Below are 7,630 nucleotides of genomic sequence, written 5' to 3' on the forward strand. Positions count from 1 at the left end.
TACCATACACACACACACACACACACACACACACACACACACACACACACACACACACACACATGCACTCAGCATGGTGTTACTAATTTATTTAGCAGGAATATTGCTCACTGTACCTGCTCAGCTCTCCCAGGGCCTGGCTGGGAAATGCAGTGAATCACACACAGTTTTACTCCATTTGTATTTTCCTCCAGTGAAGGCTGCTCGGCTGTAAACGCTGACAACATATATTTATACAGCACAACATATATTTAGTGTGACCTTGTGAAAGATGTATAACCCGGTTCAAAATCTCGGACATTTTCTTTTTATGACATTTAGGTCCAATACAAGAAGACTTGGAAGAGTTTAGGTCTCATGTCGGTGGATTCCTCATTTTGATTCCTTCTCTTTTACATTCTTGAGATGTAAGCTGATCTGTGATGGTGGGCGACTGTAGAAAGTGCAAACATTTTCAATCAAATAAATATTTAAATTCTTCATTTTTGTGTTGTTGGCGATGGATGAATATGGTGACGTAGACATGATAAACTATGTTGTTGTTTCATGTCTTTCACATGTCATTTGTTTTGAGTGTAGCATGATTTTCAGCCTTTTCTATGGTTGCTATTAATAGTTAAGAATAAGAAAAAACATCCTTGTTATTAATTGGTGTATTTTGTAATGTAACTGTGCTTGAGCTCGTCATGCCCCATAGTAATCTTGTGTGCGTACAGTCGCTGCCAGACTCTGTATGGAATGCTGTCAATAATTCTGGCCTGTTCCAGGAAGTGAGAGGGCAGGGCTCACGTATTGTTTCCTGTTACAAAGAACATTTGTTTCTGCAGTGCCAATCTCAGTCACATTAGAATAGTATTACTGTCAACAACCCTTAGGTGTGTCAGCCAAAAAGTTTACTCTTTTTTTATATAACTTCAAGATATTTGGAGTTGTGTGTTGGATCAGCAGATTTGAATATGAGCAATTTTCTTGTTTTCTTTCCATTCACCGTTGGTGCTGTATGAGAAGTTGACATTGTATACTGTGCAGTAAGTTCAGAGAGAGACAGTGAGAGGGAGACAGATTTTTCCAAAGAGTGCATGGGTTTTGCAACCATAATCATAAGTCTGTGTTGTCTTCTCAGGCTTCACTGTTGAAATCACAGTTAAATGAGCGATGATCTCATCCCTAATTAACGAGAAGACTTGGCATTCTCTCAGAGGGTTTTCTCGCCCTCTGGATGTAAATGTCTCTGATAATTTAGCATGTGGAAGATGAACTCTGACTGACTCTGATCATTACACATGTCACATCGCATAATACCTTAAACTGTCCCTCGGTAACTGAACACTACCGGCTCATTCAGTTGGCGGAGTGTATGATGTTTGAGACTTACCTCGGTTCAAAGCAGATGGTGGTGCTTTGTGGGAAAATCAACCAATGCACTGACATGAAGCAGACATTTCAGATATTGTTTCACCTCAGATAGCTGCATGTAACAACGTGATCAGATTGGATGACATCACGGTGGCAAGAGCAAATATCTCATCCTCTCAACTGATTAGTGGTTGAGAGCAGATAAGCCTTTGATCACAGAAGACAATTCATTTCATTGTAATTGTATTAATTTATTCATGGGAAGCATTAACATGAACTCAGGCAGAGAATGGCATTATCATCAACCAGCTGTGGCAACAAGTTGTTCATCTGCAACCAGACCAATGAATGAGTCGACTGATTGAATGAATAAGTGAATGACTTTTTTAAAATTATGCAGTGTTAAAGAATATAATTGCTAATTATTTTATTCAGTTTATTTGTTTTGGATTATTGTAGGTAGACATTTTGTTTCTGTGGGCTCTTAAGTCACCAAATGTAACCTCTCAACTCAAACAAAGGCTAAACAAAAGCACACTAAAGGAAAAGCACATCGACCACCCTATTATAGTTGAATATAATTAACAGGCACAGCCTTGTTTCCCTTGAAATCAGCTGTTACTGTAATCACACCAGAAATGGTTGCCACAGGAAACAAATATCATCCGTCTTTTTGGCATTAGTCATTAGTCTACCGTAGATCTGGTGATAGCCGCACCCCCAAAACTGGCACGGACCTACTCCTCAGGCGCCGCACCTCGAACCGGCCATACTGCCAAAGAAGAACAAAACACAACACTGTATCAGCAATGACTAGACACGACAGGTGAGTCCAGACAATAGCCGTAGCAACACTGGCACGGTTATATTTCAAGAACAAGTCACTCCTCAGAAGGAAATCTTCTGACCGTGTGTGTGTGTGCGTGTGTGTGTGTGTGTGTGTGTGTGTGTGTGTGTGTGTGTGCGTGTGTGTGTGTGTGTGTGTGTGTGTGTGTGTGTGTGTGTGTGTGTGTGTGTGTGCGTGTGTGTGTGTGTGTGTGTGTGTGTGTGTGCGCGTGCTTTATCTTATATACTCGTGGACATCACACAGCTCAACTTGTGTTGCGTTGAATACATGCCATTTGTTGCATATTCAACACTTATGATGTCGGAAAGTTTCTGCACACTAATACGTATTACTGCAGAACTGGATATTTAGTATAAACTATTTTATCCAGTATCCCTGGCATTAACAAGTGTGCTATTTAACTGTCTGAATCAACATTATCTTTGGCAATCCTCCCGTTGAACATACCAGTGCAGGTGCCTCTTCAAAACGAGCCCGTGCAAGGGCCGATTGCTTACCCGCCGGTGTTGACGCTGGCAGCTTTCTGGAGAAACGGTTCATACAAACAGCTTCGCACTCAACACTTCGCTCCCTGGGGTCCTGAGCAATACACCTGCCATGACATCGTTGAGTCCCCAATGCTAGAGTTTAGCCACCATTTGGGGGCAGAAGCTCACACAGACATCGACAGAGAGCGAGCTGCACCCAGCATGTTGTTTGTAATAGTTAATATTGTAGCGAACAACAGAGGGCAAACTGTATGCCGTTTGCCGTACATACATACATACGTACAGACATAGACTTCCTCCATTTCAGTTTGACAAAATTGCAAGTCAGTTGTTCTGGTAGTTATGTGACACTTGGCATAAGTCTGAGGCTTTTGTTTGTTCCAAAGACATTCTGTTTCTTCTTGCTTCCCCCTGTATGTGAAGTGGCTGTGTGGGTGTTTTTTTCGCAGCCCTATGGCTGGTTCCCTGCCAGTGACCGTACTTTGAACCAGCAGCAGCTGGGGCATGAGCACAGCCAAAGATAGAAGGCTAGCCGGAGCAGAGAAGCACAGACCTCTCTCTCTCTCTCTCTCCCGCTCTCTCTGTTTGTTTCTGTCTGTCTCACACCCCTCACCCTTCCCTCCCTGCCTTCCTCTCTTCCTCTTCCCACTGAGCTCACTGAGCTCGCTCTAACAGAAAAAAGACAGCTCTTTTGCACTCTCAGACCCACAGACTAGGGATGCCACCCGACCAAAAGCATTTTCTCTTGACCTAATGCCTAAGTATTGAACCGACATGTTGTGTTTTTTCTTTGCAGGAGTGACTCACTGGTTCCCCAGACACTCAGCTTATGGAAATGCTCTTATATTTCCAAAGAAATGCTCTTTTCAGCCGACAGGGTGGCTGGCCTCTTTATATAATGTTAATGTTGGAAATGTTTGGCTATTCTCTGTGCCATCTCTCTTTCTTTGTTTGTTCCCTCCACCTCCTCTTTTTGCTTCTCTTGTGTTGCTTCGTTATTGAACTCTTGTGCCTCAACTGTTTTGTTGTTGGTTTTGTTGTTGTTTTTTGTGCTATAAAGAAAAACCTTCCGAGTACAAACAGAAAAAAATGTAAAGCCAAAACTATTTGCTAACAATAGCATTCAAACTATTATAAAATGTGTTATTATGTCATCTTCATACCTGTTTTTGCAGTTGTTGTTGTTTCTCCAACGAACTCTTGTTCTAAAATTAGCTTTTTGCCGCTACCCCAAATAAAATGGTCACTAATGCACTACAGATTTCCTCTTCCCCCACTCCCTTACATCTTGCTCGCTCCCTGTTTTGTGCTTTAAATCCTGCTGAGTCAGCCACAGGGAGGAGTCGCAGCTATATGGCCTACAGCTGCATTTGCAATTGTTTTAAAGCGGAAGTAAAACGCACATTCTTTACCAATGATTGCTAATCTGAGATGTTACAGGCTTTCTGTTGAACTAATTATAGTCCGGCTATGCTGAAAGACTTGAGGTCCTGCCAGTGGATCAAAGCTCTTTTGATCCAAGTGATAAAGGATGGAAGTGGTGGATTGCTTTGATATTCACATTTTTTTCCCCCTTCTCTGTTATGAATCTGTCAGGCTCACTTTCAGTGGGAGTCTGACAATTGTGTATTCTTCTCTTCAAAACTTGTGGAATCAGTTTACACCAGTCAAAGACCCTTTTCCCAGAGACAGAAAACATAACACACAAACAGCTCAAATGTGTCTGTGGAAAATCCTTTTCAAAAATGTGTTAAGTTTTTAGGTTTTTTCATATTTTTGAATATAGACACAAATATGGGAATAAAGGTTCAGAAGACAAAAACTGATTTTTGTGTCATGGATTTAGTTCTTAAAGCTAGAAGAGCGACAGTGTCATGGTAGTTTCTCCAATCCTCATTCATCTTGTCAACTCAAACATGCACAGGACTGCATATGGATATACGTCAAGACAGATTTCAAATGCCAGCTATCTCAAAATATGGTTTCAATAGATATTCATAACTTTGCTGTTTCATGTTTGAGGGCATTTGTAAAAAAGTAGTGTTTCATAACCCAATTCCATGTCAAATGTATTTTCAGATGAAGAGCGTGTTGTATGTGTGTGTATTATTTATCTGTAAAAGCATGTGCAGTATGTCTCTACATACGTGATGGGGTTTTAGATATGTATATGCATGTTACATACTGTGCACATCGCCGTCGGGTTGTGGGACACTAGTGACTGGTATTAATCCCAGGAAATCCATTTGGTGCATTTAGTGCTCTCTGCGGCATGAAATCAAATGCGACAGCTAATTCAAAGCAAATAGGAAGGGCACTGCACCTCTATGTCGTGTATAAGTAAGGCTTCAGCACATTTCATTTACCACTTGATCAGCTGATTCTTTTGGACAGCAAATTCAATTCAGTCTTCTTTGTTGGTCTTGCCTATAAGATATTTGATTTGAATGAGTTTAGTTCAACTTAAAAAAAAGAAATGCTTTGAGGTGAACTCTGGCTCATGTGTGAACAAAATGAAAACACAGATGTATGAGGCAAGCGTAAACACACAGTTGGTGAGAGGCAAAATAATTCAAACCATATGGCTTCCAACCGGTACGTGTAGTGTTATTCCCACACGAGCTAATTTTAGCAATCCTCGTTCTGTTTTTGCTCTCTCCCCTGAAGAGATGTGTAACTTTGTAATTTTCCCCGAGCAGAAAAACACATGTCGGTATTGCTTTCAGGGTGCGGGTGTGTCCTATCATGAGTGGCCCCTTCCTCTAAAATGAGGGAGTCGCCCCGAGCAAAGGATGTGAGTTAATGTGTGTGTTCATGATTTGAAACGTCACTTATGCTGGGAAAAAAACACAGCACTGTTTATACATTGAAGCAGCCATTCATAACTTTGTTAATGGGATTGGGACTGGTCCAGCTCTTGTTTTGGCTGCTGGCAACCATCTGTCAAAGGTCATTTCACCTGGCATGCAGGTTGTCATGTCAAGCAGGATCTCTGGAACACTGGACTGGCTTCATAGAGAGCGGCGCTGGTCATCCTGTTAAATTAATCCATTGGTGGCTTTAATTAATCATTTTTATTCCTTTTTCAGACACCTGGATTTACAGGGTGTCAGGTTTGACCCACATTTTCGGTCATGGTTTGTCTCTTAAACACCCTGGCAGCTACAGTGGGCGACTTCAGTCCAAGCTGCCGACCTGGTGTAACATCTTAGCAGTTAATCCTGGTGCCATATCATGAGACCCCTTTAGGCTGACTCCTCTTTTGTCCAACTAGAGCACCAAAACCATCGTGCTTTGCATCGGCCTTTTTCCTTTTCCATATTAAAAAAGCACGAATATAGATGTCTGCCAACAGGCGCAATGATGGAAATTAGATCCCTAAAATAGAAGCACATGAATCTGAGAACTGGCTGACTCAGATAGTGGGGAAAAGTTGAGGTTGAGGCCAGGAAAGGGCCATATTGTAGAAGTGAGGTCATCACTGGAAAAAAAGAAAAATGGGGCCCCCAACCCCCTTGGCACACTAACAATGGGTAACGCTTTCCCTCCCTAAAGGCTAAAGGAAAACAAGCATTAACGGGGCTGTAGATGAGAATCATTGTAACGAGAAAGAGAAAAGTGTGCCCATATGGCTTTGGCCTACAATGGCAGTGGTCCACCTTAAAATATTTTCCAGTATCAAATTGTAAGTTGTTTTTTTTAACAATATAAATGTAATTTTGCTAAAAGAGCCTCGCGTGACATCGTTTGAAAAGTAAACAAACATACGCTGGGAACACTGATTTGTTTAGACTTGAAAGTCCAGCACAGAGGTGAACTCCTCTGAGGAGCAGAGCAGCAAAGTTGAAGCAACAGTTTATTAACGAACATCCCCTCAGCGTGTTCAAGCTGGCTGACTCTCCTTGAACCCCTGCACCTCCAGTGACCATGAAATGGGTAATTTTGGTGGTGCTGGGTGGAGTAGGAGGGTGAATACATGAATGAAACTCTTGTACCGCCACCTCTGCATCAAGAGCATCATTGACAACCAGTAGTGTTTGTGTTAACACCAAATATAGAAGCAAGTAAGCGACGTAATGTGCCACCTTTAGAAACTGATGTGTGAGCCTGTGTGACGCCAGTGTGGCACGACATCTTTAACAGCCAATGATATTCTTTTCCTTACCCAATATGGCCAATGGGTGAAAGAAGGCAAGGGCTGTAGAGCGATGACATCACTGTGCTACTGTGTACTGTTTCAGCACTTTTTCACCGTCACAGTCACTGGTTGAAGGAGGAATTTCGTCGCCTTAGTAACCCACTACATATTGTGCAAAGTCAGCAAAACAAAATCAGTTGATTGCGGTTATCTGAAAGTCACACCATGTTGCTGAAGTGCTGTTTCACTTCACTTCCGCTTTTCACAGAATTGTTTGTAACCATTGACTATCACCATAGAAACCACGAAAATACATTGCCAAGAACATAAAACCAAAAGTAAAATCCAAAATGATGCAACAGGGTGAAATAATCCAACTCTCCAACTCTGTGTTCACACATAAAGTGAAAGAACTCCTCTCAAATCGAACAGGTTCCATTGATATTCTAAGAAGCTTCTTGCTCAGTTGTTTGTGTCTCCTCGAGAAACAAGGGTCAGTTTCCACTTGACGTTTCACAGACCAGACAGACCTCGCAGGTTTAAGAGGGGAGGGGGGGGGGCTGAGGAGGGTTTGAGGTGGAAAGGCTGTCTGGGTCTGGCTGTCTTCCTGACGGTGACTCAGACCGGGGGGGTTTCCCCATGTTGTTGTTCCCCCCCCCCCCCTTTATGTTCATGTTACCTTTGTCCTGTCATTCTTTAACCATCTCATCATTAGCCTTTCAGTTTCTATTTTTTCCCCCTCCAACCCTCCGCTGTGTCTCTCCCCTCCGCTTTCGCTCAGAGGTGGGAGCCAACGGGGTT

The sequence above is a fragment of the Melanostigma gelatinosum genome, assembly GCF_949748355.1.
Source record: "Melanostigma gelatinosum genome assembly, chromosome: 5".
NCBI lineage: Eukaryota > Metazoa > Chordata > Actinopteri > Perciformes > Zoarcidae > Melanostigma > Melanostigma gelatinosum.